Source organism: Hemicordylus capensis, chromosome 4, assembly GCF_027244095.1.
Source record: "Hemicordylus capensis ecotype Gifberg chromosome 4, rHemCap1.1.pri, whole genome shotgun sequence".
Classification (NCBI taxonomy): domain Eukaryota; kingdom Metazoa; phylum Chordata; class Lepidosauria; order Squamata; family Cordylidae; genus Hemicordylus; species Hemicordylus capensis.
Window position 1 is genome coordinate 44,906,219 of NC_069660.1, and position 24,341 is coordinate 44,930,559.

General features: G+C 43.9%; 1 protein-coding gene across 4 annotated transcripts in view; it reads right to left on the minus strand.

The window, feature by feature from the left end:
* ITCH (itchy E3 ubiquitin protein ligase) overlaps nt 1–24,341 on the minus strand; it is a 169,857-nt gene that overhangs the window by 132,020 nt on the left and 13,496 nt on the right. Inside the window, exon 1 of one of the 4 annotated variants that reach the window (XM_053243649.1) lies at nt 3,786–3,899. The exons of 1 other annotated variant lie outside the window; for it this stretch is intronic. The gene's annotated coding sequence lies outside the window, so the exon portion shown is untranslated. Of the gene's footprint in view, nt 1–3,452; nt 3,566–3,703; nt 3,723–3,785; nt 3,900–24,341 lie in introns of those variants that run through there. 2 more of the 4 variants (XM_053243653.1, XM_053243654.1) reach the window with 2 other exon arrangements.

The following is a 24,341-nucleotide window of genomic DNA, read 5'->3' on the forward strand; positions in this document are numbered from 1 at the left end:
GGCCAGTATTAGAATATGATGCTGGACTAAACTGGATCTTTGGCCTGATCCAGCAGGGCTCCTCTGGAATGCCAATAACTCTACTTTACCTAAAAATCTATTTAAGTGTCAATAACTTCCAGAGAAAGAGTCTTTTGTACTTTATTTCCTGAAAGGCAAAAGATGCAGATCCTAATTAAGTATACAGAAAGGAATCCTTTTTTAAATCCTTTCAAGAGAAGTATATCAAACATATGGCCACATCAACTTGTGTCTTAAAGTTTCCTCAAACTTTGACACAATAGATTTTGTGTTTATTTCAGAAAAGAAGATGGGTCAAATACTGGATAAGGTTCCCTTATAATGCAAACACTACTTTAAAAAGAAAACCCAAACACCTCTTACCTAACTGGCACAGACTTGTGGACAAGACAAAACTGGACAAATACATCCAACAGCTATTTGTCTGTCACCACCAATGGCACAGTATAATCAAATCTGAGCAATTATTTTTTCCCCTTTTAGGACGTACTGTACTTTTTAAAAAAAACTTGCTTTGAATTGTAATTAGTTCTTTGTATACAACCGACATTGAATGAAGGATGATTTGGTTAATGATTTCAATAGCCTCTTCTACCAAAAAAACAACCATTTTGTTTTGACATCAGCATCCTTGTTTGTTGCTGGCACTAGTCCATCTGAAATACTTGCCAGTTAACTGACAAATGAGTCAGAACACGGGATAAATAAGCATTGGTAAGACCTAAAAACCAAGCTGGATGCTTTAGGTACTCTTCATTAAGGTACACAGTGCTCAGTTTCTGTGAACATCTATTTACCAGCAGTGTGCCTGGTAGCAACAAAAGTACTAGAATTAAGTTTGTAGATCCAACGGTTCTTATTTGGAAATAAGTCTATGACTAAAAATTTCTTTGTGTCTGCTTATGATGGAAGTCTGTGAGAATTCAAACTCATTATTTTTTAAAAAAAATCACAAGCTTTTGTCAAACTTGCCGCTGTATATATTTAAAAACAACATCACTTAAAATTTGCTTGCATCAGAGAGACTTGCTTCCCCAGCAAGCACATTTAGGTCTTTATTATAAACCTAGAAACTAAAACAACATGTAGAACGCTTAAATAATCATACAGGCATATGAACAAGTCGTTCATCTCTGTACAGAAGGACGATTCAGTCATTCAAACAAATTTCACTGTTAAAATTGTTGAAATACTTAAAAACAAGCAGCAAAAATAGACACAAAACAGAATGATACACAAAACAGTTATAAAGAAAACTGTATCTTACCACCTCAGTTCTACTTGCACAAATTGTCTTAGTGACTTAAAAATACTACTGTACTGTTAGTTCTAGCTCTTTCTAATGTAAGCATATGTAGGATCAGACTGCAAAGGCACTTCCTTCAAGACTTACCCTATCAGACATCAGATCCTTTGATAGCAACAATTGCTTTAAACACATTCCCTTTAAATGAGAGGGGCAGAATCCTGTTGCTTTTATGGTAATGTTTTTCAATCACTCAACACATTTTTTTTAAAGGTGGTTCAAGGCGAAAGAAAGATCCTGCTGTCCATCATTTAGCCCAAGGTATACAGATAGTGGGAAAGCTCTTCAAGAGCTAAAAATTGATCCGGGTGGAGGGGAACAGAAAAAGCACTGAACAGAAGAAATCCAATCCATTCCTAAACGTATTCATTCCAAAGTTAAACCCCACTGGCTGTCATCCCGACTAATCAAGTATGCACACTTTGGTGGATTCTGTGTGTGCACGCAGTGAAACCTTTGTGCAATTCCCCCTTTTCCCCATCTGCATGCTGTTGCACAAGAACTCATGGAGTCTAGAGCGCAGGGAACTTCAGTGAAGCATTTCCAATCTTGCAGAGTCCTATGAGAGCATTGGAAGTGTTCTGGACTCTAAAGGGCTCTGAACTCTAAGGGCTCTGACACAACAACATGCATGCAGGCAGAAAAGGGGAACTGCACAAGAGCGTCTTGTGTGAGCCTACAGTTCCTTAAAACACACATACTTATCCCAAGTATATGTGCACAGGATAGCAAACTTACAGTTCAGTACTATGAAGTATTAAAAATATCTTGTCAATTGATTTCAAGGGATTTAGGCAAACCTAACTCTATAGAGGACATGACTGCAGGGTTACATGTAGTGCTAAAATCAATGGGTCTAATATCTGAGTCAACCATGGTTAGGATTGAGTTTATCCAGCATAAGACTTTTTCTGCTATTGCAATCATGAGCCACAAAACATCTTTCATTAAGCATCCAAGGATCTCCACACAAAGCTATTTTCTCCAATTAGACTGTCACTGCCATTGGTATAAAGTTTTCAAAACATTCATTATTAACATTTAAAGTCATTTATAAAATGCTTAAACTCTATCCCTACTCAGTTATAAATTATATAAAGCAAAAACTACACAGTTAAATGTTTTGAAAGACAGACTATCTGAAATAAAAAACAGATCCACATTTTCAGCTGGAGCAACAAAAAAATCCCAACACAATGGCTAAGGAGCCTTAACTACAAACTAATGAAAAGGGAATTATCAACATTTGTCACTGCATTCTGTAGAGCTCAGGACAGCATTTTAGCTTCATAACAGCCCTATCAAGAGAAGGTGACTATCTGCAAGACCCTTCAGCAAAATCTAATTGTCCCTTATTCAGCAAACCGATTTGAAATGGTAAACATCATAAAAGTGTCAAGGGGAGATTGCATTTGTAAACACACAAATCTTATGTTTGTAAATACACAAAGACATGTGCTAAGGGAGTCACAGTTGAACATGGCTCCACTGCATGTTTACAAACAGACAGGGCTTCACAGGTAGGTGAAGGTTCCAAATGGATTTCCCTCAACCTCGAAACCCAAAAGACTACCACCATACTTGACTGGCTCCTTTCCAAAGAAAAAGAGGGATTCCCAGCAGCAATTACACAGCACCAGCAATTTGATAAAATTACAGGCAACACACAAGCATACAAAACCAATATATCACCCAGGGATGATATTCAGCTAGATGAGAACAAATCCTGAAGAGATAACAAGGTCAAAAGGAGCAAATATAGATCAAGATACCTACAGGCCCACAAACAAACTACAGAAAAACAACTACTAAGTGAATCCAAGAGTTGAGTGCCTTAAGATTGCTCTCCTCCCCACCACCCAGCTCTGTACTCAATGATTAACACGGATCAGAAGCTTTTCTTCACCAGTTCGCATACTGACTATAAAATATAACAGGGGAGTGTGCCAAGAAGTAAACTAATCCACCTTGAGTGATCTTCTTGAGCATATATAGATCTTCGTCAGGACAACATTACCAACTCAGGTGTGTGTGGGGGGGGGGGGGGAGAATCGCCTAGCCAGACCACTGGGTGGGGGTTTGGAAAGGAACCTGGAAAAGTGGGGAGCCTCATAAAGACACTCACCCCCAGACCCTCGGTCTGAGAATCGACCCAGAAGTCTAGCAACACACAGGCAAGGCGACGAGGAAAGATCTGAGGGACAGAGGACCTGCCCCTGGAAAGAAAAAGCCCCCCATCACAACCTCTCCTTCCAGGTGTGCCCCCCACTCAGACCTGCACCTGCTGCGATCCTTCCCCTGCCCACCCCTTACAGCCAGGCCTACTTCAGGCTCTTCCCCCGCCCTCCGTCTTCATAGCCAAGGGAAATGCCTCACAGGGGAACAAGAGCCGTCGCGTCCCCCCGCCCTGGGTCAGCTCCCGGCCAACCCGTCAGAGACAACGCCACGCACTTCTTACCGGTCAGAAAGGCGACGACTCCTCGGCTAAGATGGCAGCCGGTCCGAGTCCAACCTGAGACAGCGACTCTCGAAAGTCGCCTGAGGAGAACGCATGCGCATCACGAAGGGGGGGGGAAGCGTACGCAAAGGGAAGAAGCCAAGTAAGACTACAATTCCCAGCATGCCGTCGGAAAGTTTCTATTGGCTCTCCGGTGAGAAAAGCTGTTTTAGACCGAGCTGGTTTCACTCAATTCACAAACTTCTAATTCGTGTGGGCTTTACGTTATTCCTGTTTACTTTCAAGAGAGCGGTGGTGCTTGTACATGGGGTTATCAGGAGAGGGACTCAGAAGTTTTGGCCAACAGCCCCCACCTAAGATTGACAGCTCTGCTTTGCGAATTGTTTGTTTCCAATTCGAACCCTGCTATGTACCCTAAACTCATTTTATTTGGGCATTTGCATCCGTGCAACCCCACCGGGTTTTAAAATTTAATTTAATTTAAGCATTTTCTGGTGGAGGTCTTAGGCTGTAGCATGATAGGCAGAAAATCAGTAGATGAAGCTTTTTCATCTCGATTCGTAATGATAGGTATATAAACAAGTTTGTACCACAAATTAAATTTACTGGAAGTAAATAAAGAAAACAAAAAAGATTCCTTTCTAGATTAGCAGGACTTAAATGATAATATGAAAAAACCTCGACCCTTGGACATAGGTTGTTTCTTTTGCCATCGCTGCCCTGTTTGGGGACGGGGCGGGGAGCTTCATTCCTGCATTTCAAGTAACTATTAAAAGGCACAGGATCCCTGCCAGAAATAAGAGGGCAGGGGAGTGCGACAGCCTTAGTGGAAGAAAGCATTGTGCCCTAGGCAAATAGAGGAAGAAGAGAGCTGATCCTGGAGCATGAATTATCCCCTTTGCTAAGCAGGGTCCACCCTGGCTTGCACTTGAATGGGAGACTACATTGTTAACATATTCCCCTGAGAATGGGGCCACTCTGAGAAGAGCAGGTTCCCTCCCTGGCATCTCCAAGATAAGGCTGAGAGAGACTCCTGCCCACAACCTTGGGGAAGCTGCTGTCAGTCTGTGACAGATGCACCAATGGTCTGACTTTGTATATAGCAGCTTCCTGTGTCCCTAAGATTCTAAAAACTGTTCTTAAACTGCTAAACGTCTTACCCCTGCTAACTGAGCAAAGACACTTTTAAAGTGGTGATTCTCTTATATTTAGCAGGGGGAGAGCAACTGGCCCTATCCAACCCCAGCACAGCATCCCTCAAGTGGCTGTTGCTGATATCTAATTTATATTTCTTTTTAGATAGTGAGCCCTTTGGGGACAGGGAACCATCTTATTTATGTATATCTTTGTAAACCATTTCGAAAACTTTGGTTGAAGAGTGGCATATAAATATTCAAAGTTGTAGTAATAAACCACCCTGAGTGGATGTCGCCATTTACGTTTCCATCTGGGTCTCCCTTGCTCCTCTCTTTATTTATTCAGCCTTGACTTCTCCCAAATCTTACTGAATGACACAGGAAAATATCACTCTGGTGTTTGATGAATAGCATCCTGGCGTATTTAAATTACTAAATAAATAATGGTGGTAGGAATAATGTTTTTATTTACAATTTCTTGGTATTTGAGAATACTCTAATGAAAGGCTGTTTAGATTAACAGAAGGCAAAGTTTAAGATTCATAGTGACCCACACAAGGAGCAAAAAATACTCCATGCAGAATTGCAGGATCATCCTCAGACCCAGAGGCACTCTTACCCCTGGACTTTGGGCCCAAGTCCAGAGCCTCCACACCTCCTGCCCCTCCTCCAAATCATCTTCAGTCTATCCTGGGTGGTGTGGTTTGTGCCCTCATGAACCTACATGTTAAAAAATGATGCCTAACTTGCAGTGGCGAGGCCTCCAAAACATTGGGTGAACCCGGGTTGCTGTCTATCAGACACCCACCCCACACCAGACACGGGGGCATGATTTCACTCCCAAACATTCGCAGAGCAGCCAGAGCAGCTCTCACTGCCTTTAAAAGGCAGGGAGAATTGCTCCGGCTGCGCTGCGAATGCAACACTGGCCAATTTCACTCCTGAACAGGAGCCCTGCAGCCCTGTTAGAGAGTGAAGACATGCCCCCTGACGTATGATGCAGGGGGGTGGGGCTGGGGAGGCTGCTGCGGGGGGGAGGTGGGAGAACATGGGCCGCCGCTTGGCTTCCTCCACTCCTACTCCAAAGACCTTTAGGTCCAGGCTCCAAAATTACCTAGGTGCACCTCTGCTCAGCCTAGCACCACAACTTTTTTAATTTATAAAAAGGACTTGACAAATTCATGAAAGATGGGTCTATCAAGACTTATATATACATACCTACATGAAACTTCCATGTTCAGATGCAGTGCACCTTGAGTACCAGATGATAGGGACAAACCAGAGCTTGCTAGGGTGCTGGACTAGATGGAGCTGTTCCAGCAAAACAATACTCATAATCTCAACAAAACTTACTAGCACAAAACATTTGTAATCCAGTCACAATTGCTATATATCTTCGTGTTGGGAAATCTGCTTGATTTGAACTGGTTTTCTGCTTGTTCTGCAACTGTTAAGATATTGTGCCAATCCTATGACCTGTTACCAGAATGGTAAATTTACCTGGTCCACCTACCTTACATATTTATGGCAAACAACAGTCTTGGATATGTCAAGGCTGGATACAATTTCCCAGAGCATATGCATATGTTGAAAGGCACATCTGATTGCAACAGCAGTAGAGAGAAAATATTGGCTGAGTAAGCAAAAATAACTGGAAATCTTAAGAACATATGGGAGTTGGATTGAGAGCTTGGGTTGTGCAATCACACCAGAAACATTTGCAGTTCTGCAAGATAGCAGTGCCTTCCAGGAAGTCCCTGCCCTTGGAAGAAGTGACGTGACAGGACCAGAAAAACAATTCCAAAGCTCAGATGAATGGTAGCAGTGCTAGCAAACACCACACGGCAAAACAGTGACAGTTACTCCTCCTCTGATCAGATCCTGCAGCTGCTGTTCTCCAGACCCCTGCCATGTACTTTCTCAGTAGCAACATTAATTTATGTTCTATTTCTTTCTTAATTCATGCAAGCATATCAGACCAGACTCTGGACTTTTTCTCCATGTGTGTGTGATTTCATTTCTGCCACAGCAGATTTTTTATGATGATGATAATGGCATTCCTTATGTACTATATTTTTCTTCCTGGCTTTTTCAGCAGACATCTTAATAAATCAATATTTTTTATGCACAGTGATCTAAAACCAGTCTTGCCTTTAACCATTCACCTGCTTGCCAAACGTGAACTGGAATAATAATCATATTTTTATTTTTAAAAATTAATATTAAAATATATGTTACCAGCTGACCGGGCACAGAGCATCTGTGTCCCTAGTTCTCCCTTCCCACCCACCCACCCACCTGCCAGCCTCCGCCCAGCCTGCCACCACCTCATCCCGTCAGCCACCTCCTCAGGCTGGCGTGGTTTCGCCCGCCTGACAGCTGCCTCCTCAGGCCAGTGCAGCTTCACCAATCAAACCACCCCCTTCATGCGGCCAGCTGCACAGCCGCCAAACTCCTTACTACTTTCCAAAGTGGCCCAACACCAGCTGCCCCCAGCCACCAAACTCCCTGCCACTTCCTGAAGCAGCCAAACTCCTCTGCACCTGCTGTTTGCCGCCTTCAGCTGCCAAACTACTTTCCACCTCTCGAAGCGGCCGCCCACCAGCCACCAAACTCCCTGCTGCTCCCGAAACGGCCAAACTCCTCTCTGCCTGTTGCCTCTTCTCTCTCACAGTGCTTGTTTCCCGCTAAAAGGCTGGAACTCTTGCGAGTGGTACCGCCACTCTCACGAGAGTTCCACCATGCATCCCCACACATCCAGGACCAGCGCATCTTGGAGAATTAATTAGATAGATAGACAGATAAATAGATACTGATTTTCAGCAAAAGGTTCTCAAAAGTAATTTAAATAGAAAAATAAAAATGGTTTCCTTACCCAGAGGACTCACGATCTAAAAGAAACACAAGGTACACACCAACAATAGTCAGTGGAGGAAGGCAGTGCTGAGGTTAAATAGGGCCAGTTGCTCTCCCCTGCTAAATATAAAGATAATCACCACTTTGAAAGCTGTCTCCTTACCCAGTAAATGGGTTAATTAGGGCTAGGTGAAAGTGGGGGAAATACATAGTTCGTGGGGCACTGAAACAGTCTGTGCCTAATGCTGCAGTGCACACTGGTCTATTTTCTGGGCCTCCAGTCATCACTGATTATTGCTTGCTCCGCCCCTCTTCCCACCCTACAGTAGCACAGTTCCTGTGTCTCCACCCACTGCCATGATGTGACTGGGGTGAGCGTAAAAGGGGACTCATTCCCAGGCAGTTATTGGTTGCTTCTCCCAGCTAGGGATGTGCACGGAACCACGGAGGCACGGTCCGGCGCTGGGAGGGAGTCTCACTTTAAGGGTGGGGGGGTTGTACCCCTGCCGCCACTTTCCCCCCTCCGGCGCTCTGTTTCTTCTGCAAAGGTTTTGGGGCGGCAGCGTTCCTCCCTGCCACCACTGCCCCCGTTGGGCGGGAAAAGTGCAAGTAGCTGCTGCACATGTATCCGCCGCCACGCGCACGTCCACCATGCACATCACACACATAACGTCAGATGTGTGCGCGCAGCGGCAGCCGCATGCACGGCAGCTACTTCCGCTTTTTCTGGCCAACAACGGGGGCAGGGGTGGCAGGGAGGAATGCTGCCGCCCCAAAAACTTTGCAAAACAAACAGAGCACCAGAGGGGGGAAAGCGGCGGGAGGGGTAAATACAACCCCCTGCCCTTAAAGCAAGACCCCACCCCTGGCACTGTACCGGGCCACGTCTGAACCGGTTTGGAGGCCTCTAAATTGGCCTGCGGACCAGTTCGTGCACATCACTACACCAAGCCACTGGGATCACTATCAGCACTCTGCGTGGTGAAAAAAGTGTTTTGTTTTTTAAAATAAAGAAAGCATTCCCTCCAACACCCTGAAGCAGGTGAGGACAAAAATATGTGGGCAAGGAAGTTTGGGGTGGCGGGATAATTACAAGACTGAATCTAAACAATCTTTTGAAGCATGTATGCATCAGGCCAGTTTTACATATGGGTTACTTCCATATCAACAAACAAACAAAGATCCAGCAAAACACAAACTCTAATACATTTAATGCCTCATATAAAAATAGACACATATCTATTTGCTAACCATCATCGAGTATAGACTATGAAGTAAAAATGGGAACTCTGATTTGTGTGTCACCAACCAGCACCTTGGCAGCATGGCCTTAGAATGCAGAATACACATATTGTCCTTTGCCTCAGGCAGCAAAATGTCTTGGGCCACTCCTGCCTCCCTCCCCCACCAGTTGAGAAAAATATTGACATTGGGGCAATTAAGAGGCTAGTCATCACTATCACTCAGCCACAATCAACAAGAAGCAATAAAAAGGGCAGTAGCTGCAAAGAAGCAGCTTTTTATTAAACACTAGGGATGAGGCTGAGTGCCACTTTTCCGGGCAGGGCGGGGAGCGGGGAGCAGTACCCTTTAAATGGACGGAGCAGTGCCGCAGCAGTGCACAGCCTTATGTAGAGCTAACGCTGCGCCCAGAAAAGCGGTGGGATAAGGCAGGCGCAGGTAAGGACCTGCTTTTTAAGGAATCTGCTCCCTGTCCGCCGAACTCATTTGCCTGCGAGTGCCCAAGCCAGTTCAGTGCTTCCCTAAGGAGGCACAGAACCAGTTTGTGCATATCCCTATTAAACACTGGGAAGGATTGTTATTATATATTATATTGCTATATTATATCATATGTCCCCTGCTAACTGAGCAAAAGAGGCACCTTTTAAAAGTGGTGATTCTTTTTATTTTGCAGGGGAAGAGCCACTGGCCCTATCCATCCCCAGCACAGCATCCCTCCAGTGGCTATTGCTAGTGTCTATCTTATGTTCCTTTTTTAGATTGTGAGCCCTTTGGGGACAGTGAGCCATTTTATTTAATTATTTATATCTATGTAAACCACTTTGAGAACTTTTTGTTGAAAATCAGTATATAAGTATCTGTTGTGTTCATACATTGTCATATTAAGCCATATATCAACATATATGGCTAAATCAAATGGAATATCTACTTCCAGAGAATTACTGAAAAACAACACCTTGGCAATGCTAAAGGGTGTTAGTGAGATAATGGCCCATGTCTTTTTCTGACTTTACTTACTTCAGAGTAACACCTCAGTCTTTTGAAGAGTTAACTGTGGCTAACTATGGATAAGATCAAGCTACAAATGTACCTAAGACTGCAGCCTCAACTTTCAGTGGAAATACCTTATCTCTCATTTCCAGATGTTGGATAGCAGTATCTGTATATGTAAGTAAGTGCTAAAGTATTCTCTCTTTTTAAACTTGATTTTAATAGAATTTTACAGTTTTAATATAACATGCAGACAATTTGCAGACAAATTGTTTTATAAAGTAAAACCTTAACAACAATGATAATTAAAAAGCCACATACACATAAAATAAAGTTAGATTCATAGCACTGTATATAATATATTGTATATAGCAGTAGTGTTTTGTCTATAATGGTACATAGGAAGCTGCCATATACCATGTCAGACTATTGGTATATCTAGCTCAGTATTGTCTTCACAGACTGGCAGCGGCTTCTCCAAAGTTGCAGGCACGAATCTCTCTCAGCCTATGTGCAAAAAGACAAGAGTATCTCTTCTAAACAGCAATGGGACAAATTATGGAAATGGATGTTGGACGTAACCCCCCCCCCCCAATTACCTGATGTGCCTTGTAATCCCCCATTCCCGAGTTACAGTACTACCTGCATATACTTCATAACCTTGTGGGTTTCCAAATCCTTGTGTGTAAATCTTTGTAGATATATGATGTACAAACAACTACTTTCTATATAATTGTGCTTTGGCAACATACTGTATGCTTTGGTAGTTTGTTGGTTTAATAAAAAAAAATCTTGTCCTATTTTAAAAAAATAATAATCTTGTCCTATCTTGGAGAAGCCAGGGAGGGAACTTGAAACCTCTTGCTCTTCCCAGAGTGGCTTCATCCCCTGAGGGGGAATATCTTACAGTGCTCACACTTCTAGTCTCCCACTCATATGCAACCAGGGTGGACCCTGCTTAGCTAAGGGGACAAGTCATGCTTGCTACCACAAGATCAGTTTTCAGATGAAGAAAGACATTCTATCTTTCCACTTAAAATCCAGAGCCCTGATCCAGAGAAGGCTATCTAGGCATGAAAACAAGCTTCTGTGTGCACTTCCTGGTAAGCTGAATGTGTCCATTTGAATGTGGATACTATTATCTGCATCACACTACTGAACATAGGAAGTTCCCTTATACTGAGTCAGACCAATGGTTCATCTATCTCAGCTTTGTCTACAATTACTGTGACTCTCCAAGGAGGGTCTTTCGTAGCTCTAACTGGAGGTGCCCAGGGATTGAACCTGGGACCTTGTGCATGCAAAGCACATACTCTACCACTAAGTTATAGCCTATCCCCATTACTTTCACTGGGATGTGCATCTGCATTCAGAGCACTGGTCAGTGATGAACATTAGTATTATCAGATTACCTTTAAATTGATGGATGGGGAACAAACATTAAGTGCTACCCTAGCCACATCATAGCTGCTTTTCTGAGTGTCTGCCACACAGTGCTAAGAGGTTTAAATGACCCAACCATTTGCTACAGAACAGGCTCCCATCTCTCCCAGTGGTGTGCAGATTCCCTGAAATTTGCCTTATCCTTCATGGCTGGGTCACTTAATAGTTATCTCATGGAAAATAAGCCATTCACGGGGAAACTGCTCCCAATGTGACTAGGGTAACATTTAATGGGGCCTTGGGAAGTTTCTTATATCAGCTGCTCTGGTGGTGGAGTGCTTCCAGTCTGCTAGAATGGGGTAAGCCATAAATGGAATTAAAAGAACCTTTGACTCTTCTTCCAGTCTTGTGATATTATGATTCATACAATGTATATATGTTGCAACACGAGTCATATGCATTGAGAAAGGCTGAACATGATGGCTGGCTACTGTAGAAGTACTGTGGTATAAGAAAGACAGATTTACTAACAAATTGTTCTAGTAAGAACTAATCAGCCTGCTTTCCTTTCACTGTCTCTACTTCTGGACTAAATTTGATGTAAATCGAGGTCCACAAGTTAGATCTCTTGTGCCTCAAATGTTCATGTGTCTGCCCTCTTGGATAGGGGTGGATGTCATCATTACCAACTGCACCATTGAGGTGTCACTGTATGTCACTCACTACAGCTGTTCCAAATTTGGTTCAAATCGGTTAGACAGTTCTCAAGTTAGTGCACTTGTGCCTCAAAGGTTTATGCATTCACCATCTTGGATCGGGGTGGGTGACATCATCACAAACTACACCACTGGGGCATTCCTATGTGTCCATTCAGCTGTTACAAATTTGGTTCAAATCATTTAGACTGCCCACAAGTTAGTGCACTTGTGCCTCAAAGGTTTACCTGTCCACCATCTTGAGTTCGGGTGGATGACACTGTCACAATCTTTGCCGTTGAGGTGTCCCTATGTGTCCTTAGAGCTGTAGCAAATTTGGTTCAAACTGGTTAAGCAGTTTACAAGTTAGCTCACTTGTGCCTCAAAAGTTTATGGTTCCGCCATCTTGAATCAGGGTGGATGACATAATCACCAACTACACCACAGAGGTGTCCCTGTGTGTCATTCACTACAACTGTACCTAATTTGGTTCAAATCAGTTAGACAGTCCACAAGTTAGTCCACTTGCACCTCAAACATTCACACGTCCACCATCTTGGATTGGGGTAGATGACATCATCACAAACTACACCATTGAAGTGTCCCGAGGTGTCCCTACAGCTGCAGCAAATTTGGTTCAAATTGGTTAAGCAGTTCATGAGCTAGCCCACTTGCACCTCAAATGTTTACGCATCCACCATCTTGAGCTGGTGTGGATGGAATCATCACAAGCTATGTCACTGAGGTGTCCATGTGTGTCACTCACTAAAACTGTACCCAATTTGGTTCAAATAGGTTAGGCAGTGCACAAATTAGCCCATCTGCACCTCTTAACCTTGGGCCCCCAGATGTTGTTGGACTACAACTCCCAACATCCCCAGACCTGACCCTTGTGGCAGAGGATGATGGGAGTTGTAGTCCAACATCTGAGGGCCCAAGGTTATGAAACCCTGAACTACACCATTAAGGTGTCCCTATGTGTCCCTACAGCTGCAGCACATTTGGTTCAAATTGGTTAAGCGGTTTACAAGTTAGCCCACTTGCGCTTCAAATGTTTACGCATCTGCCATCTTGGATTGGGATGGATGATAGCATCATAAACTATGCTGTTGAGGTGTCCCTATGTGTCACTCACTGCAACTGTACTTAATTTGGTTTAAATTGGTTAGACAGTCCACAAATTAGCCTGATCGCACCTCAGATGTCCACCATTTTGAATTGGAGTGGATGACATCATCACACACCACACCATTTGGGCATCCCTATGTGTCCCTACAGCTGTAGCAAATTTGGTTCAAATCGGTTAGGCGGTTCACAAGTGAGCCCACTTGCACCTCAAAAGTTTATGCATGCACCATCTTGGATCGGAGTGGATGACATCATCACAAACTACGCCGTTGAGGTGTCCCTACAACTATACCCAATTTGGTTCGTATTGGTCCAGGTGTTGCAAAGTTGATGGGGGGGATACACAGATGGATGCACAGACAGACACACACACGGATGGACGGACACACATATAGATTGTCGGGTAATCTCATAACCCTACTGGAAAGTAGGCTAAATAAAGGATGCAGGAGTGAAGGGGGAATTTGTGGTTTAAATAATGGTGGAAAATATGGAGGTTTGATTGGGGTGGGAATATCTATGCCTTACGTGGCGCAGCACTGAAATGCTCGACTAACAAGCAGAAGGTTGCCAGTCTGAATCCCCACTGGCACAACATCGGGCAGCAGTGATATAGGAAGATGCTGAAAGGCATCATCTCATACTGCGCAGGAGGAGGCAATGGTAAACCCCTCCTGTATTCTACCAAAGGAAACCACAGGGCTCTGTGGGTGGGTGCCAGGAGTCGAAATCGACTTGATGGCACATTTTACTTTACCTTTATTATCTGTGTTCTCTGTTGGTTGTCTATTTGTTTCTTTGACAAGTACAGATCTTCTGCAATATGATTAATTTTTAATAATTACCAGCAAATGTCATTGACAGAGGAGTGATAACAATTTTAACCAATTCACATTTTGTTACTGGGTGCTATTCACTATGGGAAACTTTCTGTGAAAAGCAGTTTCACTCAAAGTTGTGATATACAAACCCCACTTCCTGCCAAAGGAAAGGTTAAAAGTCACCTTTTAAAAGGTTAAAAGTCACCTTGGAAGAACCACTTTACAAAATGTTAACACTTACCCTTTACCATATTGTGGTAGCTACTACACCATAAACATAACATACATAGCAGGTTGTCACATTATAAACATGCTGCCTTTTAACACTGGCAGGCTCTGCTGCATTCTAGGATAATAAATAAATAATAGACAGCATCGCACCATGGACCTGATCTGACCTAAAGCATAGAAGAAAGCATTATTACATCTTCAGCATGAATCTATTTAACATGCAATATAGACATTTTAACCTTTAAGGTTGCGCCTCTGTAGGACTGGAATTTGTGAATGGTGCTGTAGCAATCACCATAAAGATAATAGTCACCAGTTTACTAAAAATAGCTGCGGAATGGATGGAAGTGGGCAATGGGAAATCTAGGACCGACAAGAGGAAGTACTTTTTCACACAGCGCATAATCAATCTATGGAATTCTTTGCCATGAGATATGGTGAGGGCCACCAGCTTGGATGGCTCTAAAAGGGGCTTAGACAGATTCATGGTGGACAGGTCTATCAATGGCTACTAGTCGGGTGGCTGTGGGCCATCTCCAGCCTCAGAGGCACGATGCCTCTCAATACCATTTGCAGGGGAGCAACAGCAGGATAGAGAGCATGCACATACCCCTTTACTGTGGACTCCCCAGAGGCATCTGGTGAATGACATTCACTGTGTGAAACAGGATGCTGGACTTGATGGGCCTTGTGCCTGATCCAGCAGGGCTGTTCTTATGTTCTTAACCCTTCCACATATTCTGAGACATAATCACACACCAACCTGGATCTGGAGGAGTAATCTCTGACTAAACTTGCACTGCCACTTGTCATTGCAATGGCTATGTGTGCTTGTGCAATTGTTCTGATGTTTGCATTTGCAGAGTGAGATCTCAGTCTTCAAGTTCCATATGATGCTTCAAAAGTACTTCTTGAAGAACATAAAACCTGAGAAGGTGGCTAGAGCACGGGCCTCAACCCCAAGATACTTGGATTAATATTTTTCACTTGGTTAGCAATTTAATGCAGAGCTTGGGCAAGTTCCTATCATAACACTACTATTTATCCTTTTTCAAGAAAAACTCCTACTTCTACTGTGAAATGAGGTAATGACTACAAAGCGCTTTCTGCATTAAGAAGTTATATAACAGTTAATTAACAGAATCTACAAAACTATGAGACTTGCTTGTGTTCTTTCCTCTCTGTCTGAACCCAAACATGTCTGGCTTATTCCCGACGACGCTGATAATATGCTGTCAGTCCCAGGAGTGGGCGGATACTGATTAGTCATCATATTTTAAATTCCACTTTGGTAAGTCCTACTCACTATCAGAAAAATCAAGAGAGGAAGAATAATAGCTTCCTGATAAACAATATAAATTAAACCTATATCCTGAACAGAAGATGATTATCACTTCCTGAGGGCCAGATATGGCAAACAAAAAACTTGCATAATTAGTTTGGCCCAGCAATTATATATGTGACAGCAATGATCTGTTTTCTGAGGTACTGGTGATAAGTAAACATGGCATTTTTGAGGTGCTTAGGAATGGAAATGATACCATTAGAAAAATGGGCATTTCATACCAGTCTCCACATATACATTTGCTGGGGACAAGCCCAGCAGTAGCTCACATCCATATGAAAGACCTCTGAGAAAAGGGAAGTTTGGTTTCTCATATTGCTCTGCTGAATTCTGAAGCCAGCAGAAGCACTTTAAGGGTGTGCACGAACCACGGTTTGAGCACAGGTATGGTGCTAAACCACATCAGCGCCATGGGAAGGGGAGTGGGAAGCAAGAACTTTAAAAAAGTTACCTTACCTGTTCTCCTCCTCCCCATGCAGCTTCCTGCTGGGACAGTGCTTGTCACAAGTACCCCCGTAGAGTGCCGGCATGGCATCCACACATGTGCAGGCACCATTTACATGGTCAGCAAATCCTCAGAATTGGAAATTTGACAACATGATTGCAAAAGAGTGTTATATTCATTGGTAAGGACTTTGTGGGGAGCAGCAGTGGAGTCTACAGGAAGTTTCTTTGGCGGGGGAGGAGAAATGGGTATGCTTGATCAGGGATTGGGTTCTAGAGAAGCCTGCACTTTAGTTTTCTCATTGATATCAGTCACTTTTGCATTATCTAACATATTACAACTTTTGCATAACTTGAATTTTTGACATGCACAAATTTTTGACATGCACAAATGCAAAAAAATTTGCATTTTTTTAAAAAGCCCGGTCCCTTGCAGCTCAGCTCTGGAAGAATCAATCACTTCCTCTTGGGATGAAAAATCAACAAAAATCCTCCCAAGAAGCCTGTATGAGCTTGTGTGTCTTTCTCCCATCATCTGGGCTCCCTGGCAAGCAGAAGGCTTCCAAGATAGAAGTCTCCAGTGGTGACCACAAATTACAGCAAGGCAAGCATATTATTGTAAGCAAATTGTTGTAAACCTATTGCTATGAGCATATTGTTGTAAACCACCCAAAGATGTGAGTACTGTACCACTGATAACCCATGTCATGTCCAATGCAACATCCAATCTTGTTACCAGTCAACCTGTTCTTCCCTGATACGGTTTATTGTATTTGCCTTGATGCCCGGGCAGCATATATTAAACCTTATGGGAACAAGCAGGAAACATACTAGCAATCACTTGACATTTTTAAGCAGAGTCTTGCATTGGTGCAGTCCTCAGGCGCATTAAGATGAACAAGTTCCCCTTGGGCATAATTATAAGGAGCAGCAGAGAGACTATCTCTTTAGAAGTTTGGGAGCTCAGAGGCGGATACAAATAGATTCCTGTCTCCCATCTTTCTGGAAGTCCATGTCATAATACATTCCTTTGAACAGACAGTGGGAGGTATTGCTCCCTGTATCATTCCATTGTTTAATTACCCAGGCTTAAAGAATAAATAATAATAATAATTATTATTATTATTACTACTACTATTATTTTTTATAACACTTTTTTTAAAAAGTTCTCAATGTGGTTTATGTCGGGGTGGTGGGAGAAGATAGTTCCCCATCTCCAACGAGGCTCAGTCTAAAAAGAAACATCAAGGTAGATACCAACAACAGCCTAGAGGGATGTTGTGCTGCGACTGAATAGGGGCAGTTGCTCTCCCACTTACTATAAAGGGAAACATCACTTTGAAAAGTGCCTCTTTGGCCAGCTAGCAGGGGTATGATATTTATGATTCAAGTTTATGATTCATGTTTATGATTCAAGCAACTTCAGTTTCAATGAAATCTACTTATGGCAAACTTCTATTCAGTGGGTTCTGGCATCTCACTTCTGAAGGAAGCCTCAATGGGCAAGGATTGTATGAGAGCCCAGTATTTAGACCACACTGCACTTTGGGCACACACACAGCCTTCCATGGCAGCCTGTGTCATCCTCAAAATTCTGCAAGCAAAACTCTTCAATGCCCTTTCACCTTGCTCCTTGTATGTGTTTTTTGAGATGTGAATGTTTGTCAGTTGCTACCATAATTAACAGAGCTGCCCACCCTGACCTTGAGCTCATAGATGCAGCTGGTGGAATCCCAAATGCCTCAGCCTTATCTTCCAAACAAGCTAAACCAAGTGCTGAGCTGAAATCCTCTGTCAACATCCCAAATGATTCTGATGTCTTAGTCCAGGAGAGATTTTTAAACTCCTTTGGAGCTTCACCAGCAAGGGAGGAGAAGGTTATTCAATCCAGGCTGGATTGACTTAAGACCATGTTATCTAATATTCACTCCATGACTAAACCACTCACTGTTTTTCTCCCAAATAAAGGTCTGAGCAAGAAGAATGTTCCTGAGAAGACGATGTCACAGTTGCAAGACTCTATACTGGGGCCTGACACCACTTTCCCCAAAAATGGTTTAGCCCAAATTATTTAACTTTCATCTCTGGGTATGTTACAAAAGCAGAGAGGGTTTCCAGACTCTGCAAAGCCCCAGCATAAGACTGATCCTTCTGTCAGTCTAATGGAATTTGATCCTCCCTCCCATGCTGCAACCAATGGGAACACCCAGGCTCTGACATGGTGTGGCCTTTTGAGTACCATTGAGCCTGAACCTATTGTTCCTAGAATCAATCACACTGAACAGCAGCTTTTGTCTTTGCAGGCCCATAGTAGCCCTCAAGACCCAGTGATTTCACTCCGCTAAGATATCCACCTACCTTATTCTGATCGTTCCAGAGTTTCAGATAAGGAGTGCCCTGTTTCAGATGCTACAATTCTGCCATCCAATCTGGCAGGAGAGGCCTGGGAGATTTCTGAGATGCCTAGCACAATACACAATACAAACTGACTGACAATCTCTGACTCTGGATGCCTCCTGGCTCCTTCAATGATTATATAACCTTTTGGCCCAAGAAACTTGGACCTGTGAAGTAGGGCTGATCAATAGATTTGCTTCATGGGTGCTCCAGGCCTCCCTGAATGAAAAGGTGGGTACATCTAAAGCAGGTGAGTGAGTGAGTGAGTGAGTGAGTGACTGTGTGTGTGTGTGTGTGTGTGTTTCCACAAAGTTGAAAGCTGTCTTCAGCAAACTGGACTTTTGTGGTGAGCTAGCCATGGCTTTGGGCAACATAGTATGTTGATTGTCCAACCTTCCTTTCCTTTAGAAGGTTTTGGAGAAGGTTGTATGTGCCCAGCTTGAGAGAGCTCTGGATGAAACTGATTTTCTAGATCCCTGTCAGTCGCGTTTCAAGTCCCAGCATAGCACGGAAACGGCATTGCTCACTCTGCTTGATGACTTGTATCATGACCTTGATGAGGGTAGTGCCCCTCTCTTGGTCCTTTTAGATCTCTCAGCAGCTTTCGATACCACCAGCTATGGTATCCTTCTGGAGCGCCTGCACGGGTTGAGTATTGGGGGCACTGTTTTGCAGTGGTTCCGTTCCTTCCTTAGTGGGCGCTTTTAGTCAGTGTGCATTGGTGGCGAGTGCTCTGCCCTGTGGACACTCCTTTGTGGGGTGCATCAGGGTTCGGTTCTCGCACCCATTCTTTTTAACATCTACATCAAACTGCTGAGACAGCTCATCCATCGGTTTGGTGTGAGATTCCATTAATATGTCGATGATACTCAGTTGTATATTGTCACCTCAGACTTAATCTCTCCAAGACTGAGTTGCTTTTGCTTACTCCTCGATCTGGCTAATTACAGACTCTGAGTCTCTCCCTAAACGGGGTTGCGCTGCCCCTGAAGGAGGTGGTCCGCGACCTGGGGTCCTCTTGGACTCACGACTCCTGCTCGAGGAGCAGGTGGAGCCCATGGCCAGAGGTGCCTTTACCCAGCTTTGGCAAGTCCACCAGTTGCGGCCCTATCTCAACCAGCAGGCCCTGGCAATGGTAACTCATGCCCTTGTCATCTCTCATCAGGATTACTGTAATGCGGTCTACCAGGGGTTGCCTTTGAAGACGACCCGGAAGGTTCAGTTGGTCCAGAATGTGGCGGCCCGCCTGATTATGGGAGCTAAAAGATATGATAGCATGACACCTCTCTTGCGGTCACTGCATTGGTTACCTATTTGCTTCCAGGTCCAATTCAAAGTGCTGGTTCTCGCTAGGGATGTGCATGAACTTGTCCAGAGGCCATGAGAGAAGCCTCTGAACCGGTTCGAATGTGGTCCGGTCAAGTGGTCCGGCACCAACGGGGGGTTGCACTTACCTCTCCCGCCGCTTTTGCCCTGCCAGCGCTGTTTTTTGGAACTGATTTTGGGGCGGCAGCATTCTTCCCTGCCGCCCCTGCCCCCGGTGTTTGCCAGACATACCGGAAGTAACAATCGCACATGTGCCTGCCACGCATGTTGTGTGCACTTGTCAAGCACGCAACATGCGCACACGCGATTGCTACTTCTGGTATTTCTGGCAAACAACGGGGGCAGGGGAGCGCATTACAGAAGTCTGGAGGTTACCAACAGATGTACCACTGTTTTGTGGTCGCTGATCTCAAGAAACGGAAGCAGCTGGCATATCAGCCAAAGCTGATAGAAAGCACCCCTGGCCACAACCTCAACCTGAGAAACCAAGGAGAGATGTTGATCCAGAAGTACTCCCAGACTGCGAACCTGTTCCTTTTGGGGAAGTGTGACCCCATCTAGAACAGGCAGATCAACATCGTCTCTAGAGTTCCGACCCCGCACAATAAGTACCTCCGTTTTATCTGGATTCAGCTTCAGTTTATTCTCCCTCATCCAGCCCATTACTGCTTCCAGGCAGGCATTTAGGGAGGATATGCCAGCTCCTGAAGAAGTTGACATGGAGAAGTAGATCTGGGTGTCATCAGCATACAGGTAACACCCCGCTCCAAATCCCCTGATGATCTCTCCCAGCGGTTTCATGTAGATGTTAAAAAGCATTGGAGAGAGTATGGAGCCTTGAGGGACACCATACTTAAGCTCAGATTTTGAAGAGCAACAATCTCCAATTGACTCCATCTGGAATCTGTCCAAGAGGTAGGAGCGGAACCACTGTAAAACAGTGCCTCCCACCCCCTCAGACGTTCCAGAAGGATACTATGGTTGATAGTATCGAAAGCTGCCGAGAGATCCAAGAGGACCAACAGAGTCACACTTCCTCTGTCCATTGCCAATTGGAGATCATCCATCAGGCCGACCAAGGCAGTCTCCACCCCATAGCCCGCCCGAAAACCAGTTTGAAATGGGTCTAGATAATCAGTTTCCTCCAAGACCGCCTGGAGCTGAGAGGCCACCACCCTCTCAATTACCTTGCCCAGCCATGGGAGGTTGGAAACTGGCCTATAATTGCTCAACTCTGAGGGATCTAACGCAGGCTTCTTTAGAAGGGGTCTAATAATTGCCTCCTTAAGACAAGGAGGCATCCTGCCCTCCCTCAGAGAAGCATTTATGATTTCTACCAGGCCGCTTACAACAGCCTCCCTGCTAGATAGAACAAGCCATGTTGGACAAGGATCAAGAGGACAAGTGGTAGGCCTCACTGTTCCAAGCAGCTTGTCCACATCATCAGGAGTCACAAACTGAAATTGATCCAGTCGAATCGTATAAGAGGAGTTGTCGGACACCTCCAGTTCAGACATCAAATTAATTGTGGAATCTCCATCTAGGTCGGCCCGAATCCGAGAGATTTTTTCTGCGAAAAATTCATTAAACAGACCACAGCGGGTAACTGATGCCTCCAAATTCTGGTTCAAGGGAGAGGGAGCAGATACTAGTCCCCTCACAACCCTGAACAACTCTGCCGGACGTGAACTCGCAGAGGTAATACGAGCAGAAAAGAACCGCTTCTTTGCTGCACGTATCGCCTGAGCATAGATCTTTAAATGTGCTCCATGTTGTAATCTGTCGGACTCGAGTCGAGTTCTTCTCCACTTGCACTCCAGTTGCCTACCTTGCCGCTTCAGCCCCCGTAGATCTTCCGTATACCAAGGGGCCAATTTTGAAGCAGGTCGGAGGGGACGCTTAGGAGCAATCGTGTCTACTGCCCTGGTGAGCAAGTTGTTCCAGTTCTCAACCAGGGCATCAACAGGATCACCAGCAGAGCCAACATTAAATCCCTCCAAGGTGTCTTGGAATCCTACCGGATCCAGGGGGGACAGATAAATTTGTGAAATTTATTTGCAGCTGCACAAAGCACCACATCCTAAAGGCTGCAGCCTCTCTGCTTTCCCCCAACACCTCGCCGTGTACTTGGAAAAACCCTTTCAGACTTTTGATGAGTCAGCAACCACTATTTTCATAATGCTGCAGAAGAATGCTGCACTTAAGGATGTTGAAAAGGGCAAGGCTGATCATGACTGTTTAGCCTAAATCTGGATCTATGATCTATGGGGCTTGTGAAAGTAGCACTTTCCATTGAAGCACCAGCAAACAGCTGTTTGTATGGAGGTGAAAGGAGGTTTCAAAAACTATTTTAAAAGCCATACTATTAACCTTTGAAAGACATCAACAAATTATTAACATTATACAGCAATCCCTTTGCAAATAGATAACCTACTTCCACATAATGAAACACAAATACTATTTGTATCAAGGAGAGCAATGAGTTATGTAAACACACAAGAAAGTTTGGTACACTACTACTACGAATACTTATATACCACTCATCAACAAAATTCTCAAAGCGGTTTACATAGAAAAATAAATAATACATAAATAAGATGGTCCCCTGTCCCCAAAGGGCTCACAATTCTAATAAGATAGACACCAGCAACAGCCACAGGAGGGATGCTGTGCTGGGGATGGATAGGGCCAATTGCTCTTCCCCTGCTAAATAGAAGAGAATCACCACTTTAAAAGGTGTCTCTTTGCTCAGTTAGCAGGGGTATGTTAGTTTAATAACTGCTACTGTGTCCCAAAAGTTGTCTAAGCTAAGGGTTCCCAGATGTTATTGAACTACAATTCTCATCATTCCCAGCCACAATGGCTGAAAACTGACTGGAGTTGTAGTCTAGCAACATCTGGAGACCCGAGGTTGGGAAGTCCTGGCCTAAGCCATCCATTTATTTTAAGTCTTGTATCAGTTTTCCAGTATTTAGTAAGTATGAGTTTTGCCGCAAACATTAAGTGTATTACTATTTCTGCTTTTATTTTATTTATTTTATTTATCAAATTTGTAGACCTCCCCAAACTTCCATCTCTGGGTGGTTTAGCAATAGCACTTACATTTATATACCGCTCTATAGCCGGAGCTCTCTAAGCGGTTTACAATGATTTAGCATATTGCCCCCAACATTCTGGGTACTCATTTTACCGACCTCGGAAGGATGGAAGGCTGAGTCAACCTTGAGCCCCTGGTCAGGATCGAACTTGTAACCTTCTGGTTACAGGGCGGCAGTTTTACCACTGCGCCACCAGGGGCTCCTGTTGTTTACAACATCCAAATGAATTTTCCAAACGAACCCCATGCAACTCTAGCCCATGCTAGTTCAGTGGAGTTTACTGCCAGAGAACTGTGTATGTATTCTTATTTGGCAATTTGTCCTGTTTGAATTCTGTGGAATAGCTCTGAGCAGTGTTCCCTCTAACAGGGATTCCCAGATGTTGTTGACTACAACTTCCAGGTCCCCTCAGTCTTATTGTTACATCAATTTTAATCTCCGTAATACTGCAACACTTTCTTTATATTGCATTTATTGTATAGTATTACTGTTTTACAACTTGTGCTGGTCAACGACCATAATAAAGATTAAGAAAACTTCCAGGATCCCCAAGCAAAAGCCATTGCAGCTGGGGATTCTGGGAGTTGTAGTCACCAACATCTGGGAATCCCTGTTAGAGGGAACACTGGCTCTGAGTAAACAAGAATAAGACTGAGTTGCAGAGAATTTACTCAGAAAAAGAATCATCAAATAGAGAAGTACTAATGAACTGAGTAAGCATGCATGGGGTTTTTCTGTTACTAGTTATGAATAACTGCAACAGCAGGGGTACCTAACACAATGTAGCCAATGCTCAATAGAAGTAATTTGTAAAGCCTTCTTCAGTCATTCAAAACTGACACCCCCAAATGTGATAAAATGTTCCTTTTTGTTTTGACATCTATTCAACAATCTTTGTTAATAGAAAAATGTGTGTGTTCAATTCCACAGGCATTTAATATTATCTGGAAAGTGACTTAAAACAGCCTCTCTTTCAGCCTGATCTGATATGTGCCATACTGTGGCTTGGTTTTTAAGAATGTAGATGTTGCATAGTTTGAGGGCTTTTCCAGCAAACAATGAAGTGGGGGAGTTTGAATGCTTCAGAACAATCTCCCAAAATTGTTTTAGATGCAATCCACACATTCGCATAAGCTTCCATGCTCCTTCCTAGCATGATATTATTCTCTGGCCACATACCAAACAGGGACACTGTGCAATTTTAGCAGCAGCACCTGCTGGCTAGCTCTTGCATTCTGAGAAGAACCCAGCCATTACATCTGTGGCAACTGGGGAAAGGGACAGGTTCTTCTAAGGATGCAAGAGCTAGGCAACATCCTTTGTAATTTTGCACAAGATCTTTGCCTTGTTAAATTAAAATTGCACAAGGTCCTTGCTTGGTGTGCAGCCAGAGAATAAAAATGAGCACAGACACCTACACAAGTGTGAGGATTATAAGATGGCATTTGGAGCTTGTCTGGAAAC